The sequence below is a fragment of the Schistocerca nitens genome, chromosome 7 (genome assembly GCF_023898315.1).
Source record: "Schistocerca nitens isolate TAMUIC-IGC-003100 chromosome 7, iqSchNite1.1, whole genome shotgun sequence".
Classification (NCBI taxonomy): domain Eukaryota; kingdom Metazoa; phylum Arthropoda; class Insecta; order Orthoptera; family Acrididae; genus Schistocerca; species Schistocerca nitens.
In genome coordinates this window covers 594,850,482-594,872,544 of record NC_064620.1, presented here as the reverse complement: position 1 = coordinate 594,872,544, position 22,063 = coordinate 594,850,482, and positions in this window count along the sequence as shown.

The following is a 22,063-nucleotide window of genomic DNA, read 5'->3' as shown; positions in this document are numbered from 1 at the left end:
TAATCGTGGTGTTACAGTCGGCGCACGATCGAAGGTACACATCACGACATAGCGATGAGGTGGGGTTTTTCCTGCACGACAATATCACGAGTGTACCCTGAATATCAGGAATCCGGTGAAACACCAAATCTCCGACGTCGAAGCGGCCGGAGAAAGATCCTGCAAGAACGGGACCAACGACGACTAAAGGAAACGGATCAACATGACAGAAGTTCAACCCTTCCGCAAATCGCTGCAGATTTCAGTGCTGGGCCATCAACAAGTGTCAGAGTGTGAACGATTCGACGAAAATCATCGATATGGGCTTTCGGAAGGCGAAGGCCCACTCGTGTACCTTTGATCACTGCACGACACGAAGCTTTAAGCTTCGTCTGATCCCATCAACAACGACATTGGACTGTTGATGACTGGTAACATGTCGCCCGTTCGGACGAGTCTCGTTTCAGATTGTATCGAGCGTATGGATGTGTATAGCTATGGCGACAACCTTACAAATCCATGGAACCTGCGTGTCAGCAGGGGACTGTTCAAGCTGGAAGAGGCTCTGTGATAGTGTGGGGCGTGTGCAGTTGGAGTGATATGGGACCGCTGATACGCCTAGATACGACTCTGACAGGTGACACGTACGTAAGTGTCCTGTCTGATCACGTGCATCCAGTCACGTCAATTGTGGATTCCGACGGATTGGGTAATTGCAGCAGGACAATTTGACATGCCACACGTCCAGAATTGCTACCGAGTGGCTCCAGAAACACTCTTCTGAGTTTAAACACTTCCGCTGGCCACCAAACTCCCCAGACATGAACATTATTGAGCATATCAGGGATGCCTTGCAATGTGCTGCTCATAAAAGGTCTCCATTCCCTCGTACTTTTACGGATTTATGGGCAGCCCTGTAGGATTCATGGAGTAAATTCCCTCCAACTTTACTTCAGACGTTAGGCGAGTCCATGCCACGTCGTGTTGCGGCACTTCTGCACGCTCGCGGGGGCTCTACTCGGTATAAGGCAGGTGTACCAGCTTCTATGGCCCTTCAGTGTATATACAAACGTTCCTCACCAGTTACCGTAACTATTAGTAGGAAAGCGTATCAGAACCACTGCGGTAACTCCTGAGATTAGCTTGCACATACACTCATAAAACAGTGACGTGGTACATCATATTATACGGGAGGTGTTCTGACACTAATGCAATACATTCTTTGTCAGGCAGTTTCGGTTCAAAAAATGCGGAGTCTGCTGTAGAACGCCGTGGAATATTCCCGGTTCATGAAGCTCCGATGTGTGGCGACGTTACACGTAGCCTTCAAAGTAGCGTCTGTAACGGAGATGCGTTCCAAGCAGAGGGCTGTCACTGAATTTCTTTTGGCAGAAAACCAGATCATCGCAGATATTCATAACCTCTTGCAGAGTGTCCACGGGGCTCTGGCAGTGACCAAATGCATGGCGTCTGTCATCATCGCAACAAGGTCGGTCGTACCTGCCCGATCTCCCGCGTGTCGCTCGGCCGCACACAGCTGTTGCTCCTGCAGTGTTGGAGCGTGCGGAACCTTTCAGTCGGGGTCTTCGTCGGGTGACAATCACACACCTCGCTGCTCAAGTGGACGTCTGTGTTGGTAGTGTTGACACACTCGGCCACCAGCTTGCGTACTCATAGGTAAAGCCCGCTGTCTTGCTATCCAACTAATAGAAGACCATAAAGAACGATGAAGGACCATCTGTGCCTCTTAACAGAGGCTGATCATGTCAGTTGTCGTCGAACTTCATCACAGGCCATGAAACATGGGCTCATCACTTATAACAGGGAACAAAGCTGCAATCCATGATTGGAGCCGCACCACTTCTTCTCCGAAGAAAAAGTTCAAAGCAGCACCGTCAGCTGGTAAAGTTATGGCGACAGTCTTCTGGGACTCTCAAGGCGAAGATATTCTGTTTGATGTCTTCCCGCATGGTGTGACGATCACTTCTGAACTGTATTGTGCAACCCTCAGGAAATTGAAGAAATGACCCCAGCGTGTTTGTAGCCAATAAAATGCAAAGGACCATCTCCTACTCCATGACAACCAAGGCCTCACGTAAGTCTGTGCACTCTAGGGGCGCTCACAAATCTTAATTCCATGTTCTTCCTCATCCGGATCTTGTACCTTCCGACTTCCATCTGACATCTATCCGATGATGGATACACTCTATGGGAAGCAATATGTAGATTATGGGCAGATTATTGATGCAGCAGGACGATGTCTCCGACGTAGATCAATAGAGTGGTACCATTCTCGCAAGTGGGGCGTCTCACTGAAGTGACGTAAGATCGCCGGCCGCGTGGCCGAGCGGTTCTAGGCGCTACAGTCTGGAACCGAGCGACCGCTACGATCGCAAGTTCCAATCCTGCCTAGGGCATAGGTGTGTGTGATGTCCTTAGGTTAGTTAGGTCAAAGTAGTTCTACGTTCTAGGGGACTGATGACCTCAGAAGTTAAGTCCCATAGTGCTCAGAGCCATTTGAACCATATTGACGTAAGATAATCGCATTGAACGGTGACTGTGTTGAGAAACAGGGTGTTTTAGCCAAAATCATTGGAAATAATATGGTGTACAGAAATCCTGAACAAAACGAACCTACTTTCCAAAAAAAAAGTGTTTGGTACTTACTGAGGACCCGTCGTAGACACAGGGTGAAGAAAAAATTCGCGCACTCAGATTTCGCAGCGCGATTGCTCACATACTTACAATAAAATAAATTTCTCTCACAAAAAATGGTTCAAATGGCTCTGAGCACTATGTGACATAACTTCTGAGGTCATCATTCCCCTAGAACTTAGAACTACTTAAACCTAACTAACGTAAGGACGCCACTCACATCCATGCCCGAGGCAGGATTCGAATGTGCGACAGTAGCAGTCGCGCGGTTCCAGACTGTAGCGCCTGGAACCGCTCGGCCTCTATGGCCGACTGCCTCTCACAAAATTTACGTCTGCGGAAACGTAACTAGTGCCGTGCACCTAGTACAGAGGGTAGGGTTTGGGGTTAGCACGCAGGAGGTCGATGGTTCGATGGTGCCTAGAGGCTTATTTCTATTTATTTTCTTTTGTGGTCTGACATCTTAATCGTTATTTAGCTATTACAGTGGGTCTTCTACGAAACATTTGCAGTTATGTGCTGCGAACACACAAATAGAAATACAATGACTTTCGTTGGTCACTTTTTTGAAGAAACCTTCTATATGTCGTGGATGTGAATTATTTCGCACCACTGCATCTACTACACTCCTGGAAATGGAAAAAAGAACACATTGACACCGGTGTGTCATACCCACCATACTTGCTCCGGACACTGCGAGAGGGCTGTACAAGCAATGATCACACGCACGGCACAGCGGACACACCAGGAACCGCGGTGTTGGCCGTCGAATGGCGCTAGCTGCGCAGCATTTGTGCACCGCCGCCGTCACTGTCAGCCAGTTTGCCGTGGCATACGGAGCTCCATCGCAGTCTTTAACACTAGTAGCATGCCGCGACAGCGTGGACGTGAACCGTATGTGCAGTTGACGGACTTTGAGCGAGGGCGTATAGTGGGCATGCGGGAGGCCGGATGGACGTACCGCCGAATTGCTCAACACGTGGGGCGTGAGGTCTCCACAGTACATCGATGTGGTCGCCAGTGGTCGGCGGAAGGTGCACGTGCCCGTCGACCTGGGACCGGACCGCAGCGACGCACGGATGCACGCCAAGACCGTAGGATCCTACGCAGTGCCGTAGGGTTCAAAAATGGTTCAAATGGCTCTGAGCACTATGGGACTCAACTGCTGTGGTCAGAAGTCCCCTAGAACTTAGAACTACTTAAACCTAACTAACCTAAGGACAGCACACAACACCCAGCCATCACGAGGCAGAGAAAATCCCTGACCCCGCCGGGAATCGAACCCGGGAACCCGGGCGTAGTGCCGTAGGGGACCGCACCGCCACTTCCCAGCAAATTAGGGACACTGTTGCTCCTGGAGTATCGGCGAGGACCATTCGCAACCGTCTCCATGAAGCTGGGCTACGGTCCCGCACACCGTTAGGCCGTCTTCCGCTCACGCCCCAACATCGTGCAGCCCGCCTCCAGTGGTGTCGCGACAGGCGTGAATGGAGGGACGAATGGAGACGTGTCGTCTTCAGCGATGAGAGTCGCTTCTGCCTTGGTGCCAATGATGGTCGTATGCGTGTTTGGCGCCGTGCAGGTGAGCGCCACAATCAGGACTGCATACGACCGAGGCACACAGGGCCAACACCCGGCATCATGGTGTGGGGAGCGATCTCCTACACTGGCCGTACACCACTGGTGATCGTCGAGGGGACACTGAATAGTGCACGGTATATCCAAACCGTCATCGAACCCATCGTTCTACCATTCCTAGACCGGCAAGGGAACTTGCTGTTCCAACAGGACAATACACGTCCGCATGTATCCCGTGCCACCCAACGTGCTCTAGAAGGTGTAAGTCAACTACCCTGGCCAGCAAGATCTCCGGATCTGTCCCCCATTGAGCATGTTTGGGACTGGATGAAGCGTCGTCTCACGCGGTCTGCACGTCCAGCACGAACGCTGGTCCAACTGAGGCGCCAGGTGGAAATGGCATGGCAAGCCGTTCCACAGGACTACATCCAGCATCTCTACGATCGTCTCCATGGGAGAATAGCAGCCTGCATTGCTGCGAAAGGTGGATATACACTGTACTAGTGCCGACATTGTGCATGCTCTGTTGCCTGTGTCTATGTGCCTGTGGTTCTGTCAGTGTGATCATGTGATGTATCTGACCCCAGGAATGTGTCAATAAAGTTTCCCCTTCCTGGGACAATGAATTCACGGTGTTCTTATTTCAATTTCCAGGAGTGTATATTCCAAACTCGTTTTGTGTTTACCCTCCCCCAATGGCCACATCGATTAATACAACCAATTATTCTTGCCAGGTTCAGGTCCATTACAAGTTGTTATGTCACTAAAAAGGCTAGCAACTTTCTCTGCAATTAATTTCTATTGGACCATTGCAGGATGGTAAACGGAAAACAGGAATCTAGTAGATACAGTGGTGTGAGACAATTTGCGTCCATGACGTACAACAGATTCATTTAAAAGATTGCCAATGAAATCCTTTGTATTTCCTTCTCTATGTTCTTAGTACGTAACTGCTAACGTTTTGTAGAAGACGCCAGATACCGTACCACATAGATTACTTTTAGCAAACAAAAACAATTAAGCCTCAACCCAGAATCGAACACTCGACGTCCTGCATGGTGACCCAAAACGCTATCCACTACACCAAAGCTTTTTTATTCTTTTTTTTTATCTCATTTTGTTCGTTATCGTCCGTTGCACGTGTTCATGGCGGACGTCCCATAACATGAAACGTCCCCTTAGAAAAATTATACAGGACTGTGCTTAAACTGACACACAGTATTTTTAGCGCAACGCAATCTGACTTTCAAAAATCCCTACAAAAGAATGGCCCTGACTAACATTAACCTATACCTTTCACAAATCACTTACCTCACCAAAAATCTTCGTTACTCGAACTACTGCAATACAGCGAGCGCCACTACTGCCAGCTAAATAAAAGATTCAAACTACGGAAGGCACTAACTACTGATAGGCATAGTTAGCAAATGAAAGATTTTAATAGAGAACAAACAATGTATTTACCTTAATAGTCATAATATATATAGCAGTTCATGACATGCAGTCTTACAAATTTCAAAACTCCGCCATCTCTCTCCCCACATTCACCACTGCTGGCGGCTCACCTCCAACCGCGCAACGCTACGCGCTGTCCGCATCCAGCTGCCCAACACTACAATGGCAGACAACAATGCAAACTAGCCACAGACTGCACACAGCACAGCCAGTGATTTTCATACAGAGCGCTACGTAACGTTGCCAATAAGAAAACAGAAACAGTCTACTTACATAGCCCCAATGCTCCCCACAAAAAGTTTTACAAATTGTTTTGGGCAGTGGCCTATAATGATTTGATAAAATTTTTCATAGTTACAATAACGAAGAAATCAAATGCACACACTTATTGATACAATGTTGGTCAAAAGCTAAAATTTTCTCACAGTCCACAAAGACAGTCCTAATCATTCATCGCAGTAAAATTGCAGTGTTTTTTTTTTCTCAAAGTCTGGTAAAAGAAAATGCACACGGAAGTAGTGGATTTCCATGCAGTCTTGAAGAAGTAGTGTTGTCCTTCCAACGGAAAGACAGTGCTGACTCTTGACATGCAGACAGGTAATGGGCCACAACAGAGAAAACCCACCGCAGAGTCAGTGGAAGTTTTGAAGAATATTGGTAGGTAGGTCATCACAGAGCAGACCACTGTAGTCTTGTTAGAGATTACGGTATTGGTGGGCCACCAAAGGTGGAGACCCACTGCAGTCCTTGTAGAAATAATGGTGTTGGTGAGTCATCAAAGGTGCAGACGCACTGTAGTCCTTGTAGAGACGGCCAGCAACCATCTGTTGCGACTGTGCAGGTGCACAATCACCATCGAAGAGTCTTGCGGACAATATAGCAAGTCCATAAACCACCACTTGTGCACTGACAAAAATTTTTTTCGAAATGTCTTTAGAACCAGCAATGCTGTTATCCAGTCCCTTGCTGAATATTTAACACACGTGCAAACACTAACAGTCCCTACTTCTCACATATTGTCCATATACTATGACCAACAGAAACATGTGCAGTGAAATGGAACTTACAAGTTATTTAATTTGATGAACTGGTGTCAATTACAATTTTATAAGAATACAATTACAAAGGTACAAAATACATCATTAAAGAACATAACAATACAGATAACATTTGCAGTACAGGCTTTACAAAAGAATCGAAATAACATATACATCAGTGTTACATGAATTATGACATAAGTTCATACATAAAAGATCAGAATAACTTTTGAAACATCAACTTCACACATGAGCATTCAAACAAAACAGAATAAATAATGTCTAAACATCTTTACAAAGAAAGTAACATATTATTAGAAAAATTCCACAACATAACTCATATCAGCTAAACACATAAAGACAGGAAAAACACAAATATACAAGAGTACACAAACACATAGCAAAATAACACAAGAGGAAAGGGCAGGGTTTGTTTTCAGTGTAACATTTGGTACTGCAGTCCAACCTAAAACTTCATTCCATAGATCTTTCGTCTTATTTCAACATTTGTTTCCACCAAAAAAATCCTATCCAAGCATGCTTTCTGTATTTTTATGTTCACATATTTCTCACCTCATTATTTATTTTCCATTATCTTACCTCATCATTTATTTCCAAGAAAATCCTACCTAAACCAGTTGTCCCTAAACCCTACTTTTTTGCTCATATCCTCTTTCAAAATACTTTTTTTGGCCAAACCATTTCCTTATAGCTTCTCAATGCATTTCTTCCAATTCATCACAACTCGTTCTCTCAGAAAGCCTACCCCATCTTAAGCTAACTTAAATCTGCTGAGCTCAGATGCTAAACTAAGGAACGAGGCAATGCAGCAGCACAAAACAATTAACACAAACAGCAATGATAGAAAATACAAATGGCAAAGCAAGCAGCATAAATTAGCAAAGCAAATGCAATATTACAACTAATATAAGGCAATGTGCAGCAAACAAGAAAAACATATTCGTAGTAAAACTGGCTTAACAGAGTAATGTAAAGTGAAATTTAGTAGCACTATGCCTGGCAAACAGCAGCAGCAAATGCAATAACTTATATCTAAACATGACACAGCTCAAGCAGAAAAATATTACACTAAAGATGGCCATGTCTAATACCTATGTCACATCTTAACACTAGAGTGATGCATCACAAAAACTTACTATGCAAGAAAGTTACCAAGTCATTAAAAAAATTATTTATGCAATTCCTGTGAAGGGAAATGTCTATTTGTGCTCTCTTTTTCTAAGAAAGTATATGAGAAACGTATTCTTTACTGGGTCTGTAGACAGAAAATAGTGATATTAGTACATCTATTAAATTTTATAATAACCAATGCTGCAGTGCAGCTAGAAACTACATATTAAAGAAAATGAGCAAATATGTACAAAGGAAGGCATGAAACATCATTCATTAGCCATATGGCATTTCATAAGGTAGTAAAAAAAATCTGTCAACTAGAAAGACAGTAGTCATAATCAGGTGTATAGACATAAAATATTTCTCGTCATTTCATTAGACATTTCAGTAAATATCATAAATTAAGAGCTCCACAGTGTTATCATATGTTTTCAAGTTTGAGCATGTCGTATTTGCGATGCTTTCTACAAAGGAATGTCAATAGCGAGGATAATGGCCCCTATATTTATTTTTCATCTGTGCCTCTGAAAGGCACACACAAATGGCTTTTTTCCAGGCGATTGTCGCGCAGCTGGGTGCCCACGACGCATTACATGCAGGTGGTCACTTAACTTTCTTACCGAAATATTTATGACACCAGTTTGCACTACAGTGACAGTCTCATATAAAAATAAAATTTCACAAGTCGAGAAATTACAGTAGAAAAGTGTAGAAACAAAATCTTATAAATATAACAGTGTCCAAAATATTTTCGACAGCATTGTAATACATTCACGCATGTACACACATTTCATAATTCTTAAAGTACGTATCAGAGACCCTAACCACTGTTCATTACTCCTTACTTTATTACACATATACATATTCGTCGACACGTCTTCAATATTTCATCATTAGAAATACGTAGCATAATCAAATTCCTCATATACGGTAGCATCATGTTATTGATCATAAACATACCTCAGCAGCATAATACACATCGTCGTCTTAATAATATCATAACACCTCAGTCAAATCTTGAAAACGTCGTAGCTTTCTGCAATAATTTCAAAACCTAAAAAAAATTCTATGCTCATTCCAATAGTGTCATCTACCTCAAACGTACTTTAGAATCATGATCCCATACCAAATACATCATTCAGAGCTCTTGTAGTATCACAATGGTTCCGAAAAAATATGAACAGTTCACAAAGTACAGACGAAATACAATTTCATAAGTGTGAAGTTACCCAACTGTGTAATTGCGTAAACATGCGTCACTGATGTAGTAAAAAAAATGTTTATCTCTCAGTTAAATGATCAGATAGCTGTGTAATTTGTGTGTTAGAGAAATTTGGTACTGATGTGTAAAGTTGTATAAGCAAATACCATACCAGGGGCTCCTTGTACTTGCCAAACAATTGGTACACAAAGTAAGCGTGTACCCCCCTGAGGATAAATGTAATTATACCCTCAGGTGTTACAGATTACAGCAATGGAATAAAATGTATCACTGAAAAGTTTCTTTGTAACTAAAAAATCTTGAAAAATAAATGTTTTAATAAAAAGTAATCACTCAAATGTGTGTCCTGTAGCGCTAAATGTGCGTTCTTGCTGTAAGATAATCTCTGTGGAAGTATCGTAGTTATCGTCCCCCGAAAGCTAAGTTCTGAAAAAGTCAATGTACTTACCTCATGATAAACAAAAGTGAAATGCTTTGCGTATAGATATCTTAGTTATTACGCTTATTGCTGTGATGAAGAAAGTACTGTGCTGCAACGTATTGTTGTGCTACGGAAAAGGCTGTCTCATTGCAGCTATACCACAAAAGTTACTACTAAAACATGTTTTACTTTCCAGAATAATTCAGAAAAACTGTGCAGATATAAAACAGAAACACCGCAAAAGCAACACTGTAAATTGTCACTCATTAGTAGCGTCGTGATAAAATCATGTAGCTGTCACATAAACTAACCACTGTGTCATCTGGTATCTCACAGAAAGTACTTTAGTTCCAGAATGTATTTTCAAGTAAACCAAACTGTTGCATTAAAATCTCATTAGCAGTACTGGTAAATGTTCTAAGTATGTGAGCCTTATAGACTTTACGTAATCCTGCAACTAACAAAAAAGAATGTACACACACAATAACACTGTGTCGTCTGTTCTCAATAACAATGCATTCGTAATTTTTGTTTAAATAAGTTCTCTTGGTTCTTGACTAGGTATTTAACTTCAAACAATGTTGCATGTTAACAGTTTCTAAGTCTAACAAAGCATACTAGTAATGTAAAGTGAAAAATTTTATGGCAAAGACTATGTTAAAAAGTCCGCATCTCGTGGTCGTGCGGTAGCGTTCTCGCTTCCCACGCCCGGGTTCCCGGGTTCGATTCCCGGCGGGGTCAGGGATTTTCTCTGCCTCGTGATGGCTGGGTGTTGTGTGCTGTCCTTAGGTTAGTTAGGTTTAAGTAGTTCTAAGTTCTAGGGGACTTATGACCACAGCAGTTGAGTCCCATAGTGCTCAGAGCCATTTGAACCATTTGAACTAAGTTAAAAAGCAAATTATCTTTCAATAAACGGTTTTAAATGTGAAATGTGGTGTAAACCTTTACCTTTCCTCAGTACGCAGTAAATCAACTTGAACGCAATTATGCGGTATATGTCGGTAAAAAATGCTAAAATTTTTCTCAAAGTTAGCGTCTGTGTTATTTTTCACTGGGCCAGCCGGCGCACATAAACAGCCTACTTACAAACACTTGTTACAGTTCATCGTTGATCACTTCTCCCTCCGGTTTTTTTTCAGTTTTTTATTGCAAAGGGCCACTAACCTTCTGACCGAACAGGCTTTTTTTTATCTCATTTTGTTCGGTACTGCTCGTTCTGTTTGTTCGGAGCGGAGGTCCCATGAGGGTTGTTCAAATTCATCTGTGACCCATTAACTCATTTTTTTTTATTGGAGAGAGCAACGGAAAATGTGTTGGACCGGCATTCGAACCCAGGATCTCATGCTTACTGGGCAGGTGCGTTATCCACTGCGCTATCAAGGAGACAGCAACAGACTGAGCTACCTTGTTGGCAACGCTTGTGCGCTGACAGTCGTAGCATTAATATATGTGATTGTCACTCCGTCTTCAGGCCACAAGTGGCCCATCGGGATCATCCGACTGCCGTGTCATCCTCAATTGAGGATGCGGATAGGAGAGGCGTGGGGTCAGCACACCGCTCTCACAGTCGTTATGATGGTTTTCTGGGACCGGAGCCGCTACTATTCGGTCGAGTAGCTCCTCAATTGGCATCACGAGGCTGAGTGCACCCCAGAAAATGGCAACAGCGCATGGCGGCTGGATGGTCACCCATCCAAGTGCCAGTCACGCCCGAGAGCGCTTAACTTCGGTGATCTCACAGGAACCGGTGTATCCACTGCGGCAATGCCGTTGCCCAATATATGTGATCACGCTGTTTAAATTCAAATGTGTGTGAAATCTTATGGGAGTTAACTGCTAAGGTCATCAGTCCCTAAGCTTACACACTACATAACCTAAATTATCCTAAGGACAAACACACACATCCATGTCCGAGGGAGGACTCGAACCTACGCTGGGATCAGCCGCACAGTCCATGACTGCAGCGCCCTAGACCGGTCGGCTAATACCGCGCGGCGATTACGCTGTTGTCAGATTGCCAATCTTTAATGTCCTTTTAGTTGCGAAATTTGCGACATTGTGAGAGACATTTATGTACTGCAATATGTGAGGAATCGCGCTGAGAAGTCGGTGTGCGGGAATATTTATTCACCCTGTATACAGGAGAAGCATAAATTATACCTGGATGACAGAACTGACATTGAAACAATTAATGTTTACAGAAACTCATGCGAAAACGAAAACTCGCAAGCCGAGAGCACGCGGCGTAGAGTGAATTTGGCTTTTGAAAACGCCTGGGACGATGCAGTAGATCGTGCCGGCGTGCAATGACGGTACTTAGCAGATACCCCGTTATCGAGTAGATGGATGTTCCGATGAACGGTTGTGACAAAGGACCACCCATATTGTATGATCGCAGCTTCACATTCGCCCAGCTGGATAAGTCTGGGAAGAATGAGTCGTAAAAAGGCCTTTGATACTGGAAAACGACTAAAAGTGCTTTTCACAACACTGTCAGAACAAAGAGTGTTTATGGAGAAGGTGGCAACGCTGGTGCGTGACGTGTGGACACGGGCAGTGGAGTGCGCAGTGCGGGCTGCGCGCTGCCCGGCCTCGTTAGCGCGCACGGCGCGTCTTCCGCAACTCATAAAGCTGCCGCGGATGCTCGCGCTCCCCCACCACCGCCGCCGCCAGCAGGGACCAGACCGGAAAGTCAAACACCAGCACTTGTCGCCGCCTCGCCTCGCAGCTACAGCAGATACACCTCCCAAAGTTTTCCCGGGTGCTCGACGCTTCTCTCCTCCCGCCTCATCTTTCAGAGAACTTCTCACGTCATTAGTCCACGTTCTTTACAGATTGACTTATCACGCGCAGAATATGATATTGCTACCTTTATAACAGACCTCTGAACACTTCATTACTCCAGTCTGTTGTATAAATGTTTGCAGTGCCTCTTTAAATATGGTAACAACTACTATCTCATATCTCTTAAAAGATATGGAATAATTTCGACCAGGACTGGATCTAGGCGGGAGGGGGGTGGGGGGGGAGGGTGGGAAGCTGCAAAGCGGGGTATCTGCCCCAGGCGGTAGTTTCTGAGGGCGCCAAATTCATACTCTTGAAGATAAAAGCCTTGTTTCGCAAAGCGCCTAGCATCCAACGCACGTTAGCCTATCAGTAGTTCGTATGATTTTGAAACGGATTTCTTCTGGGTTTTGAACATTTTTGAAGACATTCTAAGTTGATATCTGAACTAATCTTAAGTTTATTTTTGAATGGATGCTTAGCGTACGTGATGTCTCTGCCATCCCGCAGTCAAACGGGAACGGGACTACACGAGCTGCGCCGAATAAACCTGAACGGGAGAACGTATATCGGTGTTCGTTTATGTGGTTGATTGGGAGTGCGAATGATAAGCGTTCTTATAATTACTAGCGAAGGCCATGGATTCAGACTACTAGAGTGGAAATAGACGATTTACAGGAATATCAGGTAAGGAAGATTACGTATTCTCGGTGTATCCCAGAATACGAAATTTTGATAGAAAATTTTTGGCTGGGTCGCTACACTACTAAGGGCAAGTTGTACGGTCCCCGGTTAGCATTCGCTTAAGTTTTGTTCTCGGAACAGCGCGGAAAAGGCGTTGTACGAACACGTAATAACGCCTAACCGGAGAATATACACGGTATAAATAAACTGGTGATTCTGCAGTGTTAGCGAAGTGAACCGAAGGACAATGGCCGGAATAGTTACAAAATTAGTGGTGACAAGATAGTTTGTTAGATCTAGGAAAGAAAAGAAACGGAACCATCACACAAACTATATGTCTAAGTAACTTATTTACGTGTTTGTATGTTGGCAGCGCTATGTAGTGGTCTGCATTAAATCTCTGGCTGCGCTGTGCGCAGGCTGTAAGAGACTCTCTGTGGCTCGTCAGACTTGTAGTTGGAAGTTAACAGTCAGCGGTGATGGAAGCTGGGACTCAGTAGCCTGCAGTGATGGAGGTTAGAGGTTAACAATCAGCAGTGTTGGAGGTTTGCATGTATTAGCGCGACCGGACGATCTGGACGTGTCCGATTTGGAGATTGAATATTATTCATGATTAGGTAATTTTTGGAACTGGATGTCATGGACGATTATATAATTTTTGAACCGGTTGTCACATTATTGAGGTAAATACATTGTTTGCTCTGCAACAAAATCTTTCCTTCACTAACCACATGCCCATCAGTAGGCAGAGCCTACAGTAGTTAGGATCTTTTATTTAGCTGGCAGTATTGGCGGCTGCTGTACTGCAGAAGTTCGGGTAATGAAGATTTTTGTGAGGTAAGTGATTTATGAAATGTATAGATTATTGTCAGGATTGCTTCTTATTCAGAGCCATTCGTTTGTATCAATTATCTGAAGTCAGGTCATCATTTTTGAGCAGTCATATCACGTTACCGTTGAGTATTGCGGGTAATTAATATATAATAAAAGTTTGAGTTCTGTTAGTCAGGGCAAATTCTGTAGGTCAGATATGAAATGATAAAGTATAGCAAAGTGAGTCTTGCATTCAATTTCACTCAGCAATATAAGCAGAAGATTTTAAATAAAGAAGTTTGAACTTCTCAGTTATAACAGTTTAAATTAAATTTAAATTAAGAAGTTTCATATGGATGACTATGACGATTCCAAATTTGTATAAAAATTTCGCACTACTACCACTTTTCGAGCTCATGCTTGAGAAACAGGAGGATATGAGTGAAACGTAAAACTATTTCCTAAGATAAAACTTTTTGCTTGTTGTCGGCATTTGATACTGGTACTTCGTGAATTGTATTCTGTCACGTTATTTACGTGAATGAGGTAGATAAAAATGACAATTTTTATCAAAACAGTCTTGCGTACTTGGCGTTTATTACAACTGCTGCAATATTAGAAAGGACTACTTCGATTTATCTACCAGACAGTGACAAAACAGACGTAATATAATCGAGAAACCACAGCAGTCTTCGGTACTATTCCCACTGATAGCTTTTTCAGTATTAGACAAGATCTTTTGCTTTTTGATGTAGCAAAACGTTTGACGAATTTTGCTAAGGTAACAGTTTCTTTCGCATAAAGGGAAGCACGCCGAGTAAAACTGTAGCAATATTAGAGTGGAAAAATGCTGGGACCTAAGGATTGAAAAAATGCTTACTGTCTCGCTTGTCTCTTGTCTTTACAGCTTTTATATTTCCTATATTTAATTTTAATTAGCTAATAGCCAATACAGAGTGCAGATTTTCTGAAGAGTTCTTATTCTCCCGGTCACAAATAATCCTACCCAGTTTTTTTATATCACGTCGGCCATCTGGGAACTGGAGAGGCACCACCGAACATTTTAATGTCCACTGTCCTGAAATATAAATTTGATGGCTTCATTACAAAATACACATGTTTTATATATCAAATTCTTCAGAAAGACTTGCACTACCAAATGAATATACTCTTAAAAAATCGACCTTTTTTAACTTTTTGACGTTCTATATCAACCGCTCGAGGGGGAGGCTTTTGCCGCGGTTCGAAAATATCCGGGTCTGCGTTCGCCAATTCCACGTTTTCTGCAAAATTAAATCAGTCGTTCCCCTCCACCCCCCCCCCCCCCCGCCCCACGACACAGACTCACACACACACACACTCCTCTATGCATCACCAAAGACTGAGCTCCGTGTTCTGCTCTTGTGTGGTCTCTAGGCACCACATCTGCCCCCCCCCCCCCGCCCTTTCTTTAGAGGTCTTCACACTTAGGTTTATAGAAATCAAACCCTCCAATCCACCATTTTCCTCAATAACTACGATTCTATCAACCTGCCTCCCACTCAATCGTTCTCTTACAACTTTTTCAGTCAGAGCCCTTCCATATCTTCATCTGTAGACATACGTCACAAGCCACCATTTGGTGCGGGCAGAGGGTACCTAGTCATTGGTTTCCCTTATTCACTTGCAAACAGAGCGAGGGAGACGACTGCCTACATGCCTCCAAAAGCCCTAATCTCCCCAATCTTATTTTCCTGGCTCTTACGGGAGATGTACACTCCTGTAAATGGAAATAAGAACACCGTGAATTCATTGTCCCAGGAAGGGGAAACTTTATTGACACATTCCTGGGGTCAGATACATCACATGATCACACTGACAGAACCACAGGCACATAGACACAGGCAACAGAGCATGCACAATGTCGGCACTAGTACAGTGTCTATCCACCTTTCGCAGCAATGCAGGCTGCTATTCTCCCATGGAGACGATCGTAGAGATGCTGGATGTAGTCCTGTGGAACGGCTTGCCATGCCATTTCCACCTGGCGCCTCAGTTGGACCAGCGTTCGTGCTGGACGTGCAGACCGCGTGAGACAACGCTTCATCCAGTCCCAAACATGCTCAATGGGGGACAGATCCGGAGATCTTGCTGGCCAGGGTAGTTGACTTACACCTTCTAGAGCACGTTGGGTGGCACGGGATACATGCGGACGTGCATTGTCCTGTTGGAACAGCAAGTTCCCTTGCCGGTCTAGGAATGGTAGAACGATGGGTTCGATGACGGTTTGGATGTACCGTGCACTATTCAGTGTCCCCTCGACGATCACCAGTGGTGTACGGCCAGTGTAGGAGATCGCTCCCCACACCATGATGCCGGGTGTTGGCCCTGTGTGCCTCGGTCGTATGCAGTCTTGATTGTGGCGCTCACCTGCACGGCGCCAAACACGCATACGACCATCATTGGCACCAAGGCAGAAGCGACTCTCATCGCTGAAGACGACACGTCTCCATTCGTCCCTCCATTCACGCCTGTCGCGACACCACTGGAGGCGGGCTGCACGATGTTGGGGCGTGAGCGGAAGACGGCTTAACGGTGTGCGGGACCGTAGCCCAGCTTCATGGAGACGGTTGCGAATGGTCCTCGCCGATACCCCAGGAGCAACAGTGTCCCTAATTTGCTGGGAAGTGGCGGTGCGGTCCCCTACGGCACTGCGTAGGATCCTACGGTCTTGGCGTGCATCCGTGCGTCGCTGCGGTCCGGTCCCAGGTCGACGGGCACGTGCACCTTCCGCCGACCACTGGCGACAACATCGATGTACTGTGGAGACCTCACGCCCCACGTGTTGAGCAATTCGGCGGTACGTCCACCCGGCCTCCCGCATGCCCACTATACGCCCTCGCTCAAAGTCCGTCAACTGCACATACGGTTCACGTCCACGCTGTCGCGGCGTGCTACCAGTGTTAAAGACTGCGATGGAGCTCCGTATGCCACGGCAAACTGGCTGACACTGACGGGCCGGCCGAAGTGGCCGTGCGGTTAAAGGCGCTGCAGTCTGGAACCGCAGGACCGCTACGGTCGCAGGTTCGAATCCTGCCTCGGGTATGGATGTTTGTGATGTCCTTAGGTTAGTTAGGTTTAACTAGTTCTAAGTTCTAGGGGACTAATGACCTCAGCAGTTGAGTCCCATAGTGCTCAGAGCCATTTTTTTTTTGACACTGACGGCGGCGGTGCACAAATGCTGCGCAGCTAGCGCCATTCGACGGCCAACACCGCGGTTCCTGGTGTGTCCGCTGTGCCGTGCGTGTGATCATTGCTTGTACAGCCCTCTCGCAGTGTCCGGAGCAAGTATGGTGGGTCTGACACACCGGTGTCAATGTGTTCTTTTTTCCATTTCCAGGAGTGTATGTAGGCAGCAGCAGAACCGTTCTGCAGTTAGCTTCAAATTCCGGTTCTCTAAATTTTCTCAATAGCGTTCCTCGAGAAGAGCGTCGCCTTCCCTCTACTGATTCCAATTTGAGTTCCCGTAGCACCTCCCTAATACTTTCGTGTTGTTATAACCTACAGGGACCAAATTTAGCAGCTGTACTGTTTTGATGCCTTCCCTTAATCCAGCCTGGTGCGGGTCCCAAACACTCGAACAGTACCCAACAAACGACCACACTAGTGTCGACATGCGGTCTCCTGTACAGACGAATCAGGTTTTCCTAAAATTCTGTCAGTAAACCGAAGTGTACCATTCGCCTTCACTACTACAATTCTTACATGCTCATTCCATTTCATATTGCTTTGCAGCGTTACGCCCAGGTATGTAATCGACGCGACTATGTCAAGCAGCACACTACTAATGTTGTATTCTAACATATTGGTTTGTTTTTCCTACTCATCTGCATTAACATTTAGAGCTAGTTGCCACTCATGACATCAAATAAAAATTTTGTCTAAGCCACACTGAAACCCACTGCTGTCACTCAGCGACAGCACATTCCCGCAAACCACAGCGTCATCAGCAAACAGACGCGGGCTGCTGCTTACAATGTCTGCCTGATTATTTACAAAATAACAGTGGTCCTCTCACACTTTACTAGGGCACTAGTGGAGACACCGTTGTCTCTGATGAACCCCCGCCGTCGAGGACTACACACTGCGTCCTGTTACTTAAGAAGACCTCCAGCCAACATACTTGGAAGCCTATTCCGTATGCTGGTACGTTATCAGTAGCCTGTATGGCACCATGCAAAATGCTTTACGGAAATCTAGGAGTATGAAATCTGCCTATTTCCCTTCATCCATTGCTCCCAGGGTCTCATGTGAAGGAAGGGCAAACTGAGTTTCCCACGGGCCATCTTTTTTAAACCCGTGCTGATTTGTGGGCAGATGCTTTGCCTCTCAAGGTATTGTTATTCGAACTGAGAATATATTTAAGGGTTGTGCAGCAGACCGATGTGAACGATATTCGTCTGTAATTCTGTGGATCTGTTCTTTTATTCTTCTTGTATACATGAGTAACCTGTGCTTGTTTCCAGTCGCCAGGCATTTTGCCCTGCGCGAAAGACTCGCGACAAATGCAGGCTAAGTAAGGGCCGAATACTGTAGTATTCGTGAAACAGAATTTTTGTACTCCATCAGGAACTGGCGAGTTATTTGCTTTCAACTCTTTCAACTTCGTTCTTAGTCTTGCATTCTTGAACGTAATGGATATTATTTTTGTTTCCCTACTGAGTATCTTTTTGTTTCTAAGCATTTCAAATCTCTAGCATATTTATGTTCTCGCGTGCTTTCTCTAACTTCATACCTTCTGACAAGATATATTGATTTTTCGTAAGTTTTCTTGCATTAAGAATCGAAACATCAGAAGTGCCTCTCTGATAACTTTATTCTTCTTAAATCCAATTCTTAGTCTTATTTTAATTATTCTGCGTATTACACTTGTCAGTAATTTGGATGCTTTAGTTGTTAAGCTAGTTGTAATAGAATTATTGAAATTTCCTGCCTCTGCTGCGTTCGGGATTATGTAGTTTTTTTTTTTCCTTCAAAAGTCTGATGGTATGTCCACTATCTCATAGATTCTACTCATGAATTTGATTAGTTCGTTTGGTGGGCATTACCACAATGAATTAGAAAATATATTTTTCTGTCTATTTGATAAAACCTGTAACAGAAGCCTATAAAACAACAAGTTTCATACTGTATCCCATATGTCTTACAAATCTGCTCAGAAATTTTCATCTTTGATATCATCAGACAGTTCCTTCCCTCGTAGACGACCTCATTGTACATTTTCCATCCATCCGCAGTCTATTATGCGTTTAACAGTGGAATTGATTTCGCATTCCCAATGTTGACAGCATTGCTTTCAGTTTCACCGACGGCTGTTTTGACTTTTATATACACTGTTGATTCCTTCCAACGACCATTTCTTTTTCGCTTTCTTCTTATTTTTCTTGTGGCCATTTCGAAATGGATTTGCTGGCATTCCTACTTTTCCTGAGTATTTTTGTATTTCCTTATTTCATCTAATAGTTGATGCGCGTGTTCTATTGAATGGAGTAATTCTTCTTATGATTGCTAAAAATATTTAATGCTAATAATTCACACATTTAGTCATTTTCAAGCATACTGAAACCAAATAATGCTACCAAATTAGATACACCGGTATTAAAAATAAAATACCAGAATGTTAAAGGAAAAAAGTAGTGCTTACAAGGGATGTTAAAATCAACAGAAAACCATATGGTGGTACAAGAATACCCGCTCTTCCACAAATCATTTGAGTATGAGCCATCTGGTGGGCACGAAACACTTACATAAAAATAAAAATTTTGCCAAGAATATACACAGATTCAAATCGTACTCGTAGCGAACTTGGTGGTTCATTAACAATAGTGGTAAAATGACAAGGTCTTATACAAGTTCATAAAACTGGAAGTCACAGACGTTGCAATTCATTGTAAACTGAAGTTGAATAAACCGCAAAAAGCTGTTGATTGATGATTTATTCACAATAGCCCTGCTTCACTGTGTTGAAGAAGCATCTTCACGCGACATTTCATAGAAAGGGAGGCATCCTTGAATTCTACATAACTAAACCTAGATTACTAAACCTTAAATTTTACGATTGCATTTGGTATCTTGTCGTGGCTTCTGTTAATGTGGCCTCATGAGCTCTTAATTATCTTCATAGCAAATATTGCTGTTAACAATGGCTGAATTATTTATTGACTGACACCAACTGTTTGCTGACACTGGTGCCCATGTTATAAATATTACGAATGTTTAATTATGGTGTACTTGTTTTTTAATGGTCAGCATATTTGTTTCATCGATTAGAATTTATGTTAGCGCTACGTCTTTTGTGAAATACGAGTATTAAACAGTCACTGTCAGAAGAGTGATAATTTGTATTACATTGGCCCTCTGCAGTGGTAGTCTAATCTTTTGTTACTGAAATTAGCACAATATAGATTGTGCTGAATTTGAGTCTGATTTTCTTGAAGAAGTTGATAAAGACACAAACAATGGAGAATTTAGTGAAGATCAATATTTTCCTGAGGAAGATAATGTTGTATGTACTGATGACAGTGATCTAGAGCCGGACTTTGAAGCAAAAAATGAGGAATCAGAGCTAGAATCTCTGGATTACTATGCTTAAATTGTATTAATAGTTCCTATAGCAGAAAACTCTCCACTCATTCTGTGTGTCTCAATACTCTTGGAGTTACAACTATTATAACAATTTGTAAGTTGCGCTCAAAATAAATAATGAGTTCTTTTCAGTAACATCTTCAGCAGGAAAATTATCGTTACAGTGTATAAAGCAGGACATTTTGTACGTAAGATACCATTGGATATCTAATTACTGTAATTATCTGGTACGTAATTTGTAAAATACGACTTCCTTTCAATGAAATATGTGGTAGTATAATTTACGATGACTTAACAGCAATGTAGCATTTTCCCCCCTGTAGTGCTTTAGGGATAAAAAATTGAAGGCAGCCAACAAAAATCAAACTAAATGAAGAGTGCTTACAGTAGCATAGCATAGATTAGTACATGGAGACGCCCCCAACGTTCGTAGTCACAGAACCCAGTGTGTAGCAAGGGAGGAAGTAGTCAGCATAATAAGAACCGGCACAGCACTAGGGCTAAAAGAACAGCAAATGAGACACTATATCAAATCGAACCGTAGTTAAATGTAATAAATATGACAAAAATGTTGTACAAGAAGCATAAAATACATGCTTTAAATTATCAGATGGAGCTAAGTCTCCGCGATATTCTTACTAATGTTGACATTAATTCCGTGGATTTAATGTCATTTTGCATTCACTTTTGGTACCATATTTCTTCACTCACCATATTTCTAGCACTCCGACTAATACAATGAGCTATCCTGATTATACTGATTATATTCACGTATTGGTTTTTATTATGTTCCATCGTTTCTAGATACAGTGTTCCACTGTGAAGGCACAAAGTTTCAGTGTCGTCATTCCATTATACAGCTGATGGATGTCAATTTTCGCAACTGCGAATACATTTAATGTAGAATCATCACTGGTGACGAAATATGGGTCCACCATTACGAGCCACAGAGTAAACAGCAGAGTGTGGAATGGAAAGCTACAAAAGCGGCCAGCAGGAAAACGTTCAGAACCCACCTGACGCTTACTGCTTTTTCGGACGCACAAGGCCAAGCAGCGCAGCATTGTCAGGAGAGTAGCACAACAATAAACAGTGCGGGTTACAGAAAGATGCTTACTGGCAGGCTAGGGCCTGCAGTTCGAAGCGAACTTCTAGGACTGCCGTCGGAAGGTTGCACGCAAATGCCCGTCGACATAGCGCTGGCCACCTTCCTGAAACTCTCCGGAAACTCAAGTTTGAGGTAATGTCTCTTACTCCGTATAGTCGCAATCTTGCTCATTCCGACTACCACTTGTTTGGTCCACTGAAACAGGCATTAACATTCGAGCAGTCGTGCTGATTTTCACAACACAAGCAGGCGCGCGTCCTACTTTGTATACATGTAAAGAATAGCTGTCTTCATGTTATCAGGGTTAGCACGAGAGAGCACAATCACAGTGAGCCGTGCCTGGCTCATGTTATGCGTTGGCTTAAACATTGATTGCTACTCTGTGTTTAGTCTCCTGCTGTTATCGCGATTATGCTGTTACCCCTCTCTCCACGAGTGGCAGCACCGGTGTTTATCGATATTCGCGCCTTGTACTATCTTTGGCCTGGCGCTTATAGTTTCCGGCTGTGCTGTTTGCGGGCAGTTGGTCGGTTGGCGTGGAGCAGCGAGGAAATCTCTGCGGCGCGTAG